We start from the raw sequence: 19,512 nt of genomic DNA, 5'->3' as shown, positions 1-19,512 counted from the left end.
AAAGATGGAAGTCTACCACTCCTGGACACCCTGATCAAACAGAAAAGCAGATTTCATTCTAGGTTACCAAGTTTACAGAGAACTCACCATACAGATACTTACATAGTTGTTCCAACCACTACCCTAAACGAAAACAAGGCATTATCAACACTTTAACAGCAGAGTTACTCTCAGAACCACAGTATCTGAAGAAAGAATTATAACATGCCCAACAAGTCCTGCAATGTAATGGGTATACTAGAAATGATTACAACAATGTTATGAGACAATGCAGAAGACATAAAAATGCCAAGGTGCTACCTGCCTATAAAGGCGATGTTATACTTCCTTATATCAGAGGCAGAACAGACAAGATTAGTAATATTCTTCATAAAGCAAATTTTAGAACCATCTTCATGCCAACTATGCATGAAGCAACTTCTTAAAAATCCCAAGGATAGAAAACAACAGCTAGATACCCCTGGCGTGTATAGGATACACAATATATAGGAGTGTAATTGGGACTACACAGGCAACACAAAACATTCTATAAAAACCAGACTTGCAGAATACCAGACTTGAGAGGCACTGGCGTCTACTGCACCCAGATCAATCAGCAATAGAAACAGGTCATTAAATAAATTTCAAAGCAATACAGGTTCTTTCTAATAAGAGATTTTATTCCCCAAGATTTTACAGAGAAGCAACAGAAATATTTAAGGATCCCCAAAATATCAACAGAAAAGAAGAGGCTCTACATATTAGCCATACATGGCTTCCAATCTTAAAAAGAGCAGACATTAAAAAGCTTTACAAGGAAGAGGTTCCCAGCAGAGATGGAGTACTGTGATTAGGCTGAGTTTGCTTTAAGAATGCAGTCAGTAAAATGGAACTCTACAGCTAAGCCAGTGGTTCTACAGCTAAGTCTTTGCGGGGGAGGGAGGAAGCGGGGGCGGGGGAAAGGCAGCAACACGATCCCCAGGATCTCGCAGCTCGGGGGGGGGGGGGGGAACTGCAGGGGCTGGGATGTACTCACCAGTCCCTGCAATAGCCTTCCCGGGGTGCGGGGAGCCCTGCACAAGCACCTGCCAGACTCCCCAGCCGCTTTGAAGTGAAAATAGAGCAATCACACTCCACCTCCGCAAAACTGGAAGTGGAGTGCGATCACTCTACTTTCACTTCAAAGCGGTTGGGGAGCCCTGCAGGCACTTGTGCAGGGCTCCCCACACCCTGGGAAGGCTGCTACAGGGACTAGTGAGTACATTCCAGTCCCTGCAGCCCCATTAGCTTCCCCCTGCCCCTTAAGGGGGCAGAGGCCAGGGCCCTCAGGCTAGGGCATCACAATGCCCCAGTCTGATTACCACTGCACTAAGCAATTAACTCCTTGTCAAGTACCTGGAGAGTGCTGCTTTTAAACTACTGTTTCTGGCTCTCTTTCTCTAACAATGTGTCCTACCCAGTTGAAGTTCTGAAAAAAAGTTACAGAACAAAACATTGGACTTTAACCACATGGTTTTTAATCTTTTAACACAACCATGGTCTTCCAGAATATGTTGGACTGTTGCTGGCCATGAAAACCTATGGCCACTGCTAATATGCAACTTCATCTTGGTTAAATTAAATTTGACCCAAACACAAAGTTTACCAAAAGGATATGCTAGCTGATTAGACTGCAGATAATGTCTGCCTGTGTGTCCACTATTTCCCTTGTAGATCTGGAGTTCTGAAATTTTAAAGGATTTATACCCCACCTTTCTCCCAAAACCCATAAGTGCAACATGAAGTTTCAGTTAAAGAACATGTATCTATTAACAGTTCTGACCATTACATAAGCACATGGGTCTTGCTATCATTAAAATTGGCAATATGCACACCACAGTTCTTTATTTTATTTCTGACACAATTTACTATAATTAACATGAATAAGCAACAGACAAATATAGAGAGGATCCACAGCACTCTACCAATTAACTACACTAAAATTACTGGTTGGAAAAATTTAGGTAGACTAACTGGGTAGCTAAGTTTTGAAGTTGGCGCCAGAAATCATAACACCCCAAGCCAAAAAAGCCAACTCTACAGTAAACATGCCAGGTATGATCTATGCTAAGCATTTACACACTTGATTTAGAATTTTAGCAGCTACTTTGCAGGCTAAATGACGGGGTTTTCTGAAGTAGTTTACACTGGTGAGTTATAATTAGAGAGTATGCTTGCTACGTTTTCTTTTTTTGGTCAAAGATTAAGAAAAATGATAAAAATATACTTTCCAGATTATAGAATGCAAGGAGGGTGAATACCACTAACCCTGAAGGTCAGTAATAACTAAGACTCATGAGAAGTGTTCCTTTATGCACTAAATCAGTTTTGCTAGCTACTCCAGACAATTCACTTGTATTCAACTCACCACCCAATCAGAGACACATACAAAAAAATGTCAGTTTGTGCCTGAATGGAAGATTTTCTTTGTTGATGGTACGGCCATCAGGATGTCTTTCCAAGCACCTTTTTATCCCACCCAGTCCATGCTGCAACTTTGAGCACATTCAGTCTAACTGCCTTCCAACATGCACTCCTATTTAACATCAAACCTAAGCACATAAACAGAAAGACTGCCATATAGATACCAGCAACATGAACAAACAACCCAATCTAGAAATGGCAACCCTGGAGGCATATTTTCCATTGCCAAGTACCGGTGTGTGTATGTGTGTATATATGTGTGTGTGTGTGTGTGTGTGTGTGTATATATATATTAGACACATCAGCCCCAGGCAACACTGAATAAAAAAACTTTCAAATTTTGGACCAGCATCAAATGAGCAATCGTTTACACTTTGTCTAGTGAACATGCAACAATCCAGGAGGGGAAGGTGGAGAAGGAGGGTCAATTCTCCATACTTGCTCTAATTAGGTTGTGAAAACTGAAAAACTGAAGTTGATGTTCTAGTCTCCAAACAAAGTTCAAACCAGAAAGACTCTGCCACAGAGAAATCACCACAAAAATGGCCAGACTTCATGAAATTATCCTTTTAAAAGAGATTAACAGTAGTCACACTGTTAATTAATGCATCACATTTCATTATCTGTACTCTCCATGCACAATAAAGCAGCCACCAGTTGTGTGTTATAGAAAGTGTTTAACTGCTCAATTAGTTATTTAGCAAACAGTTTCAATTTATATATCCATGGTACAAAGTGAAAGTTTATACTGATGTTAGTAACCAGTGTTATAGTAACCCAAATACCTGTGTGAACCTCCACACAATTATAGGAGAAAAGAAATGTTCAACTTTTTACTTAAGCAGGTACCATCTCAAACTGATTTCACTCTTATTCTCAACACTCCTTAAGGCTGTGCCTCACTGACATTTTATCTCAGTATTTACAATTCTAACAACCCAATCCAAGGAAGCTCTATTCAGAAGTCCCACAGTGTTCAGTGGAACCTACTCCAAGGAAAGTGTGCCCGAGATTGCAGCTGGGGGAGGGACCTAGCCCCCTTTCTCTGTCCCAACCAGTCCACTGCACTGCCACTGTCAAGGCCACTGCCTCAGCAACTCCACACGGCTCTCAACCGCCTCTGCTCTGCACACACTCAAAGGCTGGTGGTATATTACCAAAATGGTATGAGAAATCAATATGGTAACTTTTTTCCCCTCTCTGGGCAGGAGGCTATAACTTGACAACAACTCTCCTTTTCTTCTGGTGTATTGGAACAGCAACTCTCTAGTACGAGAAATACAAAGATATCCTATTCATTTAAAAAGAAAATTGGCCCATTCTGCCCAGCCTACAGGTGAACACGTTTTATCCCTGTTGCACATATGCAACATTGGGCAGAAATGGCTTAATCACCTTCCACTTCCATAGGGACCACCAAGGTGACTTACACTGAATATTCAAAGTCCAACAATACATCTATCATATTAAATATGAAAACAGATCCCAAGTGTGATGTGAACTCAGGTGTTTTTAAAAGTCTAGTTAAAATAAAGTCTTTATCCCCTGTTTAAAAGTTGTCAGAGTTGAAGCAATCTGTATTTCCCAAAAAATGGAGTTCCACAGTTTAGGGGTTGCCATCCTGGTCCCCATTCCTACCACTTTCACTTCGCTGCAAGGTAGGACCCAATGCTAGGTCTCGGATGTAGAATGCTGTATCTGACTGTACAGTATGTGAGTGGAGGTGGTCCACCTCCACCAAGTATACAGGTCTTAAGCTATATGGGGCTTCAAAGGTAACAACCAGCACTTTGAAATTGGTCCAGAAGCATGATGGCAACCAACACAGTTGGCAAGGCATGAGTGTAATACAGTCAGACCAATGGATTCTTGCGCTGCTGCATTCTTGTCAGTTGACTCTTCTCAATCATTTTTAAGGCCAGCTTCACATACAGCAAATTACAATAATGCAGATATGATATGGGTACATTGGGCATCATGGCCAGATTTGCCAATGAGTGCAAAAAGTGGGTGTAGCAGCCAAAATTGGGCACAAATGTTTCTGGATGCAGTCAATATCTGGTTGTCCAGAGTCAAGGTCAATCATTCAGTGCAACACAACTGTGAACATGGTCCTTTAAGGGGTGTGCAACCACATCTGCCAGAATAGGTTGTCCTACTGAACAAGAACACCTCTATCTTTCCTGGATGGAGTGCCAGTTTATTAACCCACAAATGTGAAACAGTCAACATGTTCCTGCAATATGCAATTGCACATTGTAAATGAAACAGAGACAGATACTTATGTGGCTTCCACAGGTATTAAGATTGGGAAATGAAGGCCCTTTGCAGATACCATCACCACTGGAAGCAAAATTTGCTACCACCAGTAATGAAACATTTTCAATGGTCATCCCTTGACTTATAAACACTCTGTTTTTATACATCTTCTAATTCTTCTCTTTAGATTTCAGAACATTTTTATTTCTAAAGTTCTTATTGGTCAAGTATATATAAAAAGAAAAGACTTCAAAAGTAAGCAGTACACATCTTTCTGATTTCCAAAGCCAAGTCAACCAGCTGACACTAAAAAACTTACTTTAAAATGAGCATATTTTGTACAGGTAAAGAAAATGTTTAGAACAATGCAATTTTAATTTGCTAACAGTCAAGGTCAGAATCTTTCATGAGTAGCATTGTGGTTCACAGATGATTCTTCACTGTCACAAATAGTTGTTTCAGCTGCTTTCCAGACAAATTAAATATCACCCTTTGTACAGAGCAGAAATATTTTCAAGCACACATAGTAGAATTTTCATTATTTTGATCCTAAGTAACCAAATGAAACTTTAAAAAACTTCCCCAAATTGTAGAAACCTCCAGTTTTACATCACACACCAATTCCCAAAGCCTGAAAAGCAGAGATAAGCAACCAGTTGCAAGTAAATATCACCACCAAGGCAAAATGTGTGAAGATTTTCAAAAACAGGAAGTAATACTGAGGGAAGCATTTTTTCCTTTGAATTTTGCTGACTGGAGGCTGCCAAGTCAGATAACAGCTGATGTGTGAGAGGATGAAAAAGTTATTTAACTTTCACGGGAGATGGTACCATCTTGAAGTTTTGCATACAGTTTTCCCATAGCATGGAATAAAAAAAAAATCAGTGGAACAAAGTACCTCCAAAGTTTCATTTAGCAATCCAGACTCTCAAGGTGCAACTGATATATCTCTGCTTGCAATGGTTCCACACAGGCTTAGCAGCCGGGCAGCCCAATCCTGAGCTGCCCAGGGTGCGTGGCTGCAGCAGCACAGAAAATGGTTGCCGCCGCATCCTACACACCCAAGGCAGCTACTGGCAGCAACTTGGGAAAACGAGACTTTCGTCCCCTTCCCAAGGGTAAGCACAGTAGCCCCGCATTTATCTTAGGTGGTCAGTGAATCACTCTATAAAGGGGGCAGCAGATTTCTAAGATTAACATTTTATAGAAATTAAAAGAAGCTGCACAGTAGTCTTTTGGTACTAGTTAAAGGTTAACCAAATAATTATTGCCCTCTGAATCAGACAAATCACCACCACAAACCCAGCCTACCAGTCAAGATAAATTAAACAGTCTGGGGTTGAAATAAATCCTCTTTAGAACCATAAATCCAAGTAGCTAAATGGTAAATATTCTATCCATATTAAATGTGAATAAATGAAGACATAGCCATGAGAAGGAACACACCAATTTCTGATGAGAAAGCAAACTGAATTGGGCAAAACATGGGCTTCAAGAAACCATTTCTTTTCTCAACCCTGATAAAGGAGATGCAGCAAAGCAAAACTAGAAACAGGTTCATACAGCAAGAATTTTTGCTATTTTCTTTCAACTATGCAGGACACACATTTGACTGTGTGGCAGCACTCACTTGTGCACAAGCTTGCAGTCACATTATCTTACGTTCTTCAGTCTAAGAAACAGAACTTAAGTAGGTAGATCTGGGCATTGTTTGACGAAGTAGCACCTAGACCATATTGCACCCATTTTCTTTTGCCAGCAACTGAGAATAATTCATTTACAAGGTCATAATGAAGGCAACCAGCCAATTGTTTTAAAACTCGAAGAGGAGATAAACACAATCCAATGCCTTCTATTAGAGAGGTTGCACAGCTTTGCTATCTTCACAGAAAACTTGGACGATGTGAGAAATAAGAACATCTGAGCACAGGAATGGCACATTCCCCTGTGCCACCTGAATCCCACCCCAATGCTCCCTTTACACATATGCAACCCCCATGGATGAATGTGGAAGGTGGGTATTCAAACAAGAGGGCATGCCCCCCCTTTACTTACAAAGGGCTCAGCATGCAGCCTCTCTGCTCCCCTCAGAAATTCTACTTCTGTCTGAAATGAAAAGGAGCAGTATATACTAGGAAACACCCATGAACTTATGGAAAAGATAAGTAGTGCAGAGGAGGGAGACTGCACTCCACACTCTTTTTAAGGAAAAGTAAGGGACAGACTCCAAATTGCCTTTCCCTGCCTACTTGGTATTTTATAAGCTTATATACTCGTAGAATCAGATCATTGGTTCATCTAGATCTGTATTAACAGATAAGCAGTGACTCACCAAGGTTTGAAATCAGAATTTAATAATAATAATAATAATACAGGTATTTATATACCACCTTTCTTGGTCATCAGATTTCTCCTCAGACTTTAATTCAAGGCAGTTTACATAGGCAGGAAATACTAAATCCCAATAGGGATTTTTACAATTAAAGGAGGTTCTGTCTTTCAAGAAACACAACATTTCAGATGGATCTTTTATGATCTGGTATCACATTCTGGCCTCCATTTTCCTCCCACACAGGCTGACAGTGGCCAAAGAGCAGGTGGAATAACTCAGCATAACTCGGCTATAACTCAGCTGCTTCAAGGTTTCACCATTCATGGTGCCGGTGGCCTCGAACTGGCGACCTTCGGATGTTATCTTCAGGCAAACGGAGGCTCTACCCTCTAGACCACGGGTGCCCAAACCCCAGCCCTGGGGCCACATGCAGCCCTCGAGGCCTCTCAATGCAGCCCTCAGGGAGCCCCCAGTCTCCAATGAGCCTCTGGCCCTCCAGAGATTTGTTGGAGCCTGCACTGGTCTGACACAACTGCTCTCAGCGTGAGGTAGACTGACCTCTCTTTGAAAAGGTCAACAGGCATGTGGATGCGGGAGAACCCGTGGACATTATATATCTGGACTTTCAGAAGGCGTTTGACACGGTCCCTCACCAAAGGCTACTGAAAAAACTCCACAGTCAGGGAATTAGAGGACAGGTCCTCTCGTGGATTGAGAACTGGTTGGAGGCCAGGAAGCAGAGAGTGGGTGTCAATGGGCAATTTTCACAATGGAGAGAGGTGAAAAGCGGTGTGCCCCAAGGATCTGTCCTGGGACCGGTGCTTTTCAACCTCTTCATAAATGACCTGGAGACAGGGTTGAGCAGTGAAGTGGCTAAGTTTGCAGATGACACCAAACTTTTCCGAGTGGTGAAGACCAGAAGTGATTGTGAGGAGCTCCAGAAGGATCTCTCCATACTGGCAGAATGGGCAGCAAAATGGCAGATGCGCTTCAATGTCGGTAAGTGTAAAGTCATGCACATTGGGGCAAAAAATCAAAACTTTAGATATAGGCTGATGGGTTCTGAGCTGTCTGTGACAGATCAGGAGAGAGATCTTGGGGTGGTGGTGGACAGGTCGATGAAAGTGTCGACCCAATGTGCGGCGGCAGTGAAGAAGGCCAATTCTATGCTTGGGATCATTAGGAAGGGTATTGAGAACAAAACGGTTAGTATTATAATGCCGTTGTACAAATCTATGGTAAGGCCACACCTGGAGTATTGTGTCCAGTTCTGGTCGCCGCATCTCAAAAAAGACATAGTGGAAATGGAAAAGGTGCAAAAGAGAGCGACTAAGATGATTACGGGGCTGGGGCACCTTCCTTATGAGGAAAGGCTACGGCGTTTGGGCCTCTTCAGCCTAGAAAAGAGACGCTTGAGGGGGGACATGATTGAGACATACAAAATTATGCAGGGGATGGACAGAGTGGATAGGGAGATGCTCTTTACACTCTCACATAATACCAGAACCAGGGGACATCCACTAAAATTGAGTGTTGGGCGGGTTAGGACAGACAAAAGAAAATATTTCTTTACTCAGCGTGTGGTCGGTCTGTGGAACTCCTTGCCACAGGATGTGGTGATGGCGTCTAGCCTAGACGCCTTTAAAAGGGGATTGGACGAGTTTCTGGAGGAAAAATCCATTATGGGGTACAAGCCATGATGTGTATGCGCAACCTCCTGATTTTAGGAATGGGTTAAGTCAGAATGCCAGATGTAGGGGAGAGCACCAGGATGAGGTCTCTTGTTATCTGGTGTGCTCCCTGGGGCATTTGGTGGGCCGCTGTGAGATACAGGAAGCTGGACTAGATGGGCCTATGGCCTGATCCAGTGGGGCTGTTCTTATGTTCTTATGTTCTTATGAGCTGTGGGATGAGGGCTTCATCCATTGCTTGCTGTGTCTCCTCTGTGATGCTTTGTGCAAGGTCTTTTATAGGCCTTGAGCAAGACCTTCATTCATTCATATAAGTTTCATCTCCAATATATTCATTTCTGTAAACGTATTCAAATTTTAAATGTAAATTAATTCTTTTTTTCCCCGGTCCCCGACACAGTGTCAGAGAGATGATGTGCCCCTCCTGCCAAAAACTTTGGACACCCCTGCTCTAGACCAGACCTCCTGCCAGACCTTCCTCTAAAGTAGAATTTTTCTCTACTTTATGTGGAGATGCCAGGGAATGAACCTGGGGCCTTCTCCCTGCAAAGGAGATGCTCTTTCAGTGTGCTATAGCCTGTCTACGTAAGGAATCTTACACCAATATCACCTGTAACCCTGCTCTTCCACTGACCTACAGTTCCTTCCTCCTACAACATCAAATATCATTTGGAGTGTGAGGCCATCTGCCTGCCCACTGGATCCATGTCCAGCATGGCTGGTTAGATCTAATTACACACTAGGTAAAGAAATATTTTCTTTTGTCTGTCCTAACTCTCCCAACACTCAACTTTCATGGATGCCCCCTGGTTCTGGTGTTATGTGAGAGGGAAAAGAGTGTCTCTCTGTCCACTCTGTCCATTCCCTGCATAATTTTGTTTGGCTGCAGGGGATAGAGTGGATAGAGAGACGCTCTTTTCCCTCTCACGTACCAGAACCAGGGGGCATCCACTAAAGTTGATTGTCAAAGCAAATAGCAGGATTGGGATTTACTATGAATTCACACTGGGGGAGGGGGCAGGTAGAGAATAGAGGGGGGAAATCCCAAGACTATGGCAGCTTTTAAAAAAAAATTATATTAAATGAAACCAAACACATTCCTAATGAAATCAAACAAGCTTGAGCACTTTTGAAGGCCATCTAACAGTCCAGAAAATATTTGTCTCTTTCCTGCCCCCAACCTCAAAACCATATAGCAAACGAGCACGAAAGCCTTCAAAAATTGATGTGCAGAAGCACAATCAAAATGAATGCCCCACAGTACGGGTATTCAAGCAGACAACCTTCATACACATCACTTCTCTTCCCAATTCAATCAAATTACATACTCTTTAAGCCCTTTGGCAGTTTTAATCACGTTTATATATCACTCATTCAGCATATTCTTCCAATACTAACCATCTTCATAAAAAAAGTTTTCTAAATGTAAAAGAAAATATTTTTAATGCAAACAATTATATATGGACCGATCAGAAGCAGGATATTAAGCACGAACTAATCTGATAGATATGTGAACTAATTTGTCAGAAAAACTAGATTTTCCTGGCAAACTTTGTGTAGTATTTCTTTTCCTCAAGCTAGTTTTTCAGCATTCAGCATAACCCCTTTATAGCGACAAGGACCCTGAGGAAAATATAAAGTGTGGACTCTGGCCATTCAGGCAGATAATCAGAATGAATAATTTACAGGCACACTTTAATCTCCACAGTCACTGAGAAGAGTGGAATTCAAAGGAGCTTGGGGAGATACCAACACATCTGCTAACCAAGTAGAAATCATCAGTCAATGTCCAACAGCCTGTCTTGCTGAGGGACAAAAGAGAAAAACATGCTTTGTCTTGCAAGAATGGGATTCCATTCCTTTTCAGAGAACACTTCTCATTTCCAAGGTAACAACTGATATTGCCACACAACACACCTTCCAAGGTGATCAACACCATTGTCAAACAAGAACGTTTTTTAAAATACACTGGAATAGTTCTCCAAAAATCATTGCACTCACTTTTACAAAATGGTTGTGTTGGCTTTATAAACTGAAGTCGTACACATTCAGAAAATAGAAGAGAACCAATGAATGGCACCAGGTCCTCAGAGTTTAAACTTTACATGGTGGAACCCTGAATTATTGCACAAAGTAGTCCATGCTAAAAAAAACCACTGGAAAATGAAGGCAAGTATGATTACATGATACCACAATTATTTCAGATCAAGGTAAGTTGTGTTATTGGACTGAGTGTAAAGGGAAGTTTAGTAATATAAAGCCAACAGTACCAAATAGATTTTAAGCAATACACTTAAACACCCTATTACTTTTTCTCTTAAAAAAAGTAAATTAAAAAGCTGCTTGATTTCATACATAAATAGATTACCCCTTATCCGGACATCCTAAATCCAGACTATTCCAAAGTCCAGACATTTTTGCCCAATACTTTTAAATTTTCTGTAGTGTGAACACTAGACTTGTGCCCATTCCCATGTACAGTGCAGATACAGCTGGTAAGTTCTATTTTCTGCTCTGTGTTGTATAGCTGTACAGACATTGCTGAAAAATGTCAAAGACTCCAGCAGACACCTGTATGGGTAACACTGAAAAGAAAAGAGGAAGCATGTCTCATTATATTTATGCAATTATTCTAGACCAGGGGTCGGCAACCTTAAACACTCAAAGAGCCATTTGGACCCATTTTCAGGAGGAAAAAAAACCTCAGGAGCCACAAAACCCTTTTGACATCTAAAATGAATACTGCATATATAGTTTTTTTTTCACCTTTATGCTCTTATAGGTCCCATTTTGATAATGGCCCCCTCTTGTAGCTTTTAGTTAGTTTTGTCATACATTCTTGTCCTGTGTTTTCAGACGCCTGGTCCTCTATGGTGTTTTGCCTGATTCCAAGGCCATTCTCTGCCTGCAGAATTAGGCCCACTTTAAGCAAATTAGCTCCCCTTCTTTCCCCCAACAAATGACCCTGGTTCTGACCTGCAGTCCTGCTGGACCCCACCTCCAGGGTAGCTCGCCTATTCAACCTGCAGAGGTCCTCTCTCCTGCCAGCAGCCTCCCACCACTACAGCAGACCCTGGGTCCTCAGCAGGTCTTGGGCACAGCAGCCACACACCAAAATCCAGTGTCTCCAGCAGTCACAAAGTCAGTCAGAGTATCCAGGGCAGAGTCCAAAGTCAATTAGCCAAGTCATAGTCCAAGATCAGATTCCAAAGTAAGTCAGTCAAATCAGTCAGAGTATCCAAGTCAAAGTCAATAAGCCCAGTCAGTCTCCTCTCCTACCTCCAACTTGCACTCCTTCTACAACCCACACTCCCTTCCTCAGGTGCTCCTTATATCCCTGAGGGCCCTATTGCCTTCAAGTGGCTGCAGCTGTGCAGCACACTCTGCTGGATGCCCAGGCCTTACCCTTAAAGGGGCCACTGCTGACTCCACATCTACCTCCTCACCAGATCTTCCAGGATTCCAATACATATGGCGGTTATGACATCTGCTTATCTTACATGGATACTAAAGAACTCCCCCCACCTTCCAGAGGCACCCTGCTGGAAGGAAAAAAGGACACAGACTCCAGAGGTGGGGAAGAGAAGAAGCCAGAGCTGGGGGGGGAAGGGGGGCAACCACAGGCCAGCTTCTGCCCTGCCTGCCTGCCCGCCCTCACTCAGGCTGCAACCTTCTCCACACTATCCTGGGAGTAAGCCCCATTGGCTACAATGGGACTTCTGAGCAGACAAGTTGGTTGCAGCTCTCAGGCTGCAGTTCTCTCCACACTTTCCTGGGAGGAAGCCTCACTGACTACTTGTGAGTGGACCTGCATAGGAGGGGGCTGAGGCTGCAGCCCTCCACACCTTCCTGGGAGGAAGCCCCACTGACTACAGCAGGGCTTACTTGTGAGTAGACCTGCACAGGAGGAGGCTGAGGATACAGCCCTCCACACCTTCCTGGGAGTAGCCCAGGGACTACATCGGGGCTTACTCTGGAACAGACCTGCGCGGGCTCCCACTCACCCGTCCTTGCGCTTGGCCTTGAGCAGGCTTCAAGGCTGCCATCCCAGGTGCCCTTTCCTGGGAGTAAGCTTCATCTGCTGTAATGGGGCTTACAATTGAGTAGACACGCATAGGAGCAGGCTCCATGGCTGCAATCCCAGGCACCCTTTCCTGGGAGCAAGCTTCATCCACTGTAATGGGGCTTACTACTGAGTAGACACACAGGATGTCTCCTCTGCTGTGGAGGAAAAGCCTCTCCTTGCACTGAGTGGGGACCCGCTCAGGGAAAGGCAGGCTGCAAGAGCTCGCAATGGCTGAGGAGGAAGGCGGCTCAGGATTGGCTGGTGGCCAGCCAGTGAAGGGCCCTGAGCCATTCCAACAGAAAAAGCCAGGAGCCTGCTGGATGCTGATTGGCTGAGCCTGCTGGAGAGTTGGGGAAGGGAAAAACAGGGACCTTAAGCCTGAAGAGCGGGCAAAATTGAAAAGGGAAACCAATGCAGGGCAGGTGGGGGTGAAGGGAGAGGAGAGCAGTGAGCTCAGGGGGTGGAGGGAAGCAGCCTGCCCTCCCAACACAGGTGCCTCCTGTCACACTCTTTGCAACTTTCACCTGGAGGAGCCGCAGCAGACAGCTGAAAGAGCCACATGCGGCTCTAGAGCCGCAGGTTGCCGACCCCTGTTCTAGACAAATCCAAACATCTTCCCTTCCCAAGTAGTCTGAATAAGAGATATTCAACCCATATAATACCTCTGTGTTATAACACAGTCATTTAACTATTCTACAAGAAACGGGAATGTAGGTAATACGAACGCCATTTTAACATTTCAAATGGCTTTGCTCAGAGAAACTCACTCATGCCTCTTAACAAGGTTTATAGCTTAAGGAAAAAGTGCAGAAGGCAAGCAGTACAGATGCAACCTCAGTATTCACTGGGGTTCCATTCCAAAAACCTCAGTGGATACCGAGGTCCACTTTTAAATGCCAGGTACAAGGTATAGATGCTATACCACATTCAGCCACTCAATGGGGTGAATTCCATTAGATTCCATTATTCACCACATTTAGTGGACAAATGCAGTATAGCCAGTGACATAGCTAAGGGGGTACAGGGGGTAGCAACTGCACCGGGCAACAATCTTTAAAAGGACAACAGCCTGACCCTGCCCAGTAATCATTTTGCTCTGCATCTTTTTTGTTTCTACTACGTCCTTCTTGAAATGTACCTTTTCTGTACTTTTTCCATTTCCACTATATTTTTTTTGAGATGCAGTGACCAGAACTGAACACAGTATTCCAGGTGTGCCCTTACCATTGATCTGTACAATGGTATTATAATATTAAGCTGTTTTATTCTCAATACCTCTCCTAATGATCCCAAGCATGGAATTAGCTACAACTGCACATTGGTCAACACTTTCATCAAGCCGTCCAGCAGCACCCCAAGAGTCAACAGTCTCTACCAAACCTTATCAGGTTGCAGAGAACCCTGGAAACCCAGTTAGCTCTGAAAAACAATACTTTGTGCATGGAATAAGCCAACGTACAGAAAAACCAGACTTATAGCAATATTTCTCAGAGGTTCAATAGAAAATGCAACTACTACCAAGTTGTAAACACATGCCCCTTTTCCAGTCCAACATTTTGATTGTATACATCAGGGATTGATAAATCTGCCTTGGGTCTAGAAGCCAGACCGCAAATTTAGAAGTTAGATGGTCCCTCCCCTTGCCTATTAATTCCTGTGACATTGAAGCACACTTGCAACCCACAGCCCTATCCCAACAATTAAAGAGAAATAAGACCAAAAAGTGTTTGAGTTTGGAAAGTGAAACAAAAAATTGTAGGAAACTAAAGAGACAATCTAGAGACCTTCTAGCAGCACACTTGTGCACTCACCCACCTCCCTGGGATTCAAGGGGGGGAAAAAACAAGATAAATTACTGCATTCCACACCCAGTTAACATTAAGTTAGCCACCACCCAGCCTCTTTCTAATCACACTGATGAAAGAGGGAGCACACTGCTATTTCTCTGTCACTGTGTCTGCTGCTCAGCTGCACTGGTGAGCCAAAGCCTGGTTGAAGTCTGAACAAAGTGGACAAAGTACCTTGGCTGAAGAGAGGGAGATGAGTAAGGCTGCAAAACAGCTGCTCAAATTTGCAACAGACCTTCAAGCATTAGGCAGGGTTAAATACTAGGTTCTGCATATCAACTTCCTAGTCACAATGGAGACCTGGTACCCAGAGTTTGTCAAGACCTGGCATATACTCCAGTCATCTACAAATGGGTTCCATTTATCTATTAAGGAGAAGTGCCCCTTTTATGTTTCAATGGTGGGTTGCAACCACCACTGATCTATTCACTATTTGAGGTTTCCTTGCATTACCAAATCCATAAACTTGTGTCAATTACAACAATAGCTAATAATTTCAGAAACCATTCCTTATCTTTGGTGCCCTTCTGTTAAAGGCAAACAAATTCCCCAATAATTCGTTTGCAGCATTTATCATAAGCATCTTTCATGTTAGCTAAGACCAATGACGAGATCCTCAGAATAACAGTTAAACATTAAGAATGTTAATACTAAATACTTGTCCCAAGTAAATCTGCGTTCTGACAATGCACTAAATCGATATGTAACTTTACTCATTTCCAACATTTAGAGAGATTCGTAACAAATTATTATTTTACCTGGCTGGCGTTAGGTGCCACCTAGTTTGTACTGAGTTTCCTTAAAAGAAAGTGAAAGTCTCTTGTATTCTTCCCTCATTTTTTCTTCCCATTCATCAATTCCCAACGTTAAAGGAAACCCTGAACTTCTGCCTTACGAAATTTCTCATTTGCAACCATGGTGAGTACCACCCAGAAGTTAACTGGGATCCCAGCTATAGTTTTAAGTTCATCCCCCAATCCCAATAACTGGAAGCATACGCCAACGGAATTAATAAACTTCCAAATGATTAACATTTTTCACTCCTTATTCTTCATCAGTCCAATTATTGATGTTAGTAGAGCTACCACTGGGGTCCAAGCTCACTTGTATATATCTCACACTGCAAGAGGTTGCTGGAATAAAACCTTGCCTCCACACATCCCCATCCAAAACATCTCATGAAATCAATAAAACATACGATTCTCATTTATAATCTACACTTTAAAAATTCCTTTCCAGTCAAATCCCTATCTTATTTGTGCCACCTCACAATATTTAAATCAAATTTAGAAATAACAATGCTCCTTTTCTGTGCACATGTCCGCATGGTTTCATCCAGGAGCACCTATCAAGCCATACAAAATTTTCTAGGAACTTTTGCCAACTTATAAACATGCCAGAAATCCATAAAGAGAATTTAGGTTTGAAATAAACACAATAGCCTAGGCATAATTAACATTTTAACAGCAATCATAATTGGGACAAACCATAGTCGGGACAAACCAAAACCCTGCCAAGCCTGAAAATGTTGTGAAACTGACTGGATAATTGGAAGTAATTAAACTATGCAATTTGCTTAAGATTTCTCACCAGTCTTACACCTGACAGGTTTCATGGTAGGGATTATATAAGGTATTATGGGCAAGTTCAGTTCTTCAAAAACCAGGAGATTAAATTAGCAGTAATTCTGGGCATCTGTCAATCTTAAAACCAGAAACTGCACTAAAAGTTTCAATAACTTCAAAAAAGTCCTCTTATGAACTTACTGGATTCTCTAACAAAATCACAAAATTCACATGTAAAGCTATCTTAATTTTTCTCATCTATTTGCACTAACTTCCATTGCGATCGTGGAGATAACAGATATCTATGCTATGTCCCACAAGTTAGCTGTAATGAGTTCAATGTTGTGATTTATCAAATCTCATGCTTCTGGAAATATACTGCCTCTACTCCACGACAAAATTAAATACATTCATTACTCCTGCCACTTTTTCAAATGCTTTAATGGTATCTCAAAATACTACTGTTGATGTCTTAACAATACATTGCTTACTATGTTTAAAGCACTTCTGAAGTTATCAGACTTCTAACTTAAACTCATTAAGGACAAAGTGCAGTTGTGCACTACTTTGCAACCTTCCAGCTTACGCCAGGATCACATAACCAATGACCACATATGTAACACGGTTGTCAGGACGCACACCCCAACTCTCCAAAAGAGAGGGGAGCTCTGAAGGTTATCTAAGCCTCTCAGAGGCAACTCACATCTGTGCGCTGCCCCTGCAAAGCTCAGACTGAGGGAAACTGCCTCTCATGCGATTTCCGATTTCCTCCATGACACCAGAAGTCACACCAGTGATGCGATTTCCCTCAGTCTGAGCTCCGCATAGGTAGTGAGTAGAAGCACACTTCCTCTGGGAAGCTCAGATGACCCTCTGGAGGGGAAGGGAGCAGAGCATCCCCTTCCCTGCCGAGAGACCAGATTGCATCAAGCTCTGCTTGATGACAGGGAACTTGGGCCTGATCCCTGTCATTAAGCAGCGCATGACTGTATAGAAAAACACATAAACCTTCACGATTTTCTGTGGAATCCTTGTCAAGGAATCTCAGCTAAGAAATTTATGCCACCAGAAAAAATTCCAGGTGTTTCCATATACCTAGAAAAAAAACAACTGCATTTTCACACCTTTGGGAAATAGGGTTGTCAAGTAGGACTTGTAACCACAAGTTCAGTTCAATCTATGGGTTTCTTTATGGAAGAAGCTGCACTAGACCCACCTCCAGTGCTGACAATAATCCATCAGCAGACTTCCCGTGTCTATGTGTCCCTGCAGTACTTGCCAGGCAAAAGAGGTGGGAGTTTCCCCCTGAGGATTTTCCATTCTGAGGGCAGTCAGCTTCCTGGTTCTGTCCTGCAAGTGACAGTTGGAGTCACCACACTTTTTGTTTAGTGGGTTTTGTTACTGTGCAGAGGGCTTATTTGCTCCTGGAGAATCCCTGGGGCTTGCTTCTGAGCAAGTGAGCATAAGATTGTGGCCCTAAACAGGCATGTGAGAACTGTCACCCAAGCAGCCGTCCGACACCCCCATACCCAAAGACGACAAAATTTAAATCTGCAAAAATAATTTTTATGTAGCAAAAATGTTAAATGATTAAACTGACTCTGCAAAGTGCTGGGATAGATATACTGATGATTGATTATATCATCAGCATATAATGTGAGAGTTACAATGATTAGCTGTCCATCCTATCCCTCTGAAAATCTTACACTTTTTCTTGTGGCTAAGCCCTATTGAATACAATGGAACTTAGTTCTGAGTACGAAAGTATAGGATTGTGTCAGAGGTACCTTTCTCCATCTGAGGAAAAGAGATGCTGCACCTCTCTTTTGCTCTGTGAAATCTAGTTATCTCTGTGAAATCTCCCCAGTGGAAGGGAGAAAAGCAAAGGTCAAGCTTCCCATCACGACAGCTAAGAGCAACTTAGCTGAGACTGAGAGAAAAATGGAAGAAGCAGAGAGAAAGAACCAAAAGGTGGGACACAGAGCAGAGCATAGAAGACAAATGGGGGCAATCAAGCAGGAAAGCAGTAAGAGTACCTGCCCCCAGAGGGAAAAGGAACTCAGAGACCTAGCCAGAGGGGGCAGGGAAGAAAAACTTTCCATGGAAAAGACCCTCCAAGGGTCTCAATGTAGGCTGAAGTCCTCGAGGAGGCGTGGGGCCCAGTCTGGACATCCCTTCCAGGGCCCAGGTCAGAATCCATAGGTGCATCTTGCATCCCAACTGGACAGATATAGTGTTGGGCAATTCCATCCTGCTTATGCAGCAGGAAGTGAACTGGGCATTTAAGTACTGCACTACCCCAGTAGGGGCATAGGGCCTCTACATCGACTGTGATCATGAAGATAGACTGTAACCAAAGAGATAGGTAAAAGGCTGGGATAAATAGGTTGAAGGAACCTACCAGAATTGAGGGTCCACCCTGTTTACTATTGCCACTGATTTCCTACCCTGCTCTTCTGTTTCTCCCTGAACTTAAATTAAACCAGACAAGCATCACCCATGTCTGCAGCATGTTCTAATCTAATGTAATACAACCCACCATGTTGAAACTTAATCCTCTTGTCCTCAAGGGGAGGAGGGGAGACCCCCATAGTTACAGTACCAAAAAAAAACTATAAAATTTGCCTCAATTCAAAGACCTAAGATTCAGAGAAAATAGCAGCAATCCAGCACAGGCCTTGATATATTTATCTGTCTAGCAGGGGATACATTAAGATGCAGATATACAATCCAACTGAAAGAAAGTATTGTATTGGTATCCATTTCAGAGAATTGTATGAAATCAGTAATTTTATGAAACAATGCGTTTTTGGAAATGTTAAATTTTTCATTGAAAAATACAGCAGCAAAGTGTTCTCTGTCCCACTACATTGTACCCAACACTAATCCTCTGGAAAGATATCGAGTTCACAACCTGTGAACAGATTCATGACACAAAGTGGTTGTTTCAAGGATTCTCATTCCAAGACTGTTTGCATACTCATATGCCTTGCTAGCAAAAGTTATATACTAACAACTCAAAGGATGTTTTTCTTTCCCCAAGATCCTGAATAAGGTGGCAGATAAATTATTTCTTAAAAATGTAGCTGGCATGTTCTACTACCTGTTCTTCCCCTTACAGGTTCCATTTATTCCCGCTCTCTCTGTCACCCACCTACATCACATCCTCAGCAGTGACTTCTGCGGGACCAGATTTAATCTCAGATTTTAAAAGTACATTGGTTAATTAAGAAGTAACTAGCCTTTTGGTACAAAGACATTTTATGTTCTCACACAGTACAAAGGAATGAAAGGCGTTTCAGGAAAATAA

General features: G+C 42.7%; 1 protein-coding gene across 1 annotated transcript in view; it reads right to left on the bottom strand.

Moving 5' to 3' along the window:
- XPR1 (xenotropic and polytropic retrovirus receptor 1) overlaps positions 1–19,512 on the bottom strand; it is a 129,828-nt gene that overhangs the window by 91,312 nt on the left and 19,004 nt on the right. The gene's annotated exons all lie outside the window — the stretch shown is intronic.

The sequence above is a fragment of the Tiliqua scincoides genome, chromosome 4 (genome assembly GCF_035046505.1).
Source record: "Tiliqua scincoides isolate rTilSci1 chromosome 4, rTilSci1.hap2, whole genome shotgun sequence".
NCBI lineage: Eukaryota > Metazoa > Chordata > Lepidosauria > Squamata > Scincidae > Tiliqua > Tiliqua scincoides.
This window is presented reverse-complemented; position numbering and strand designations above follow the sequence as displayed.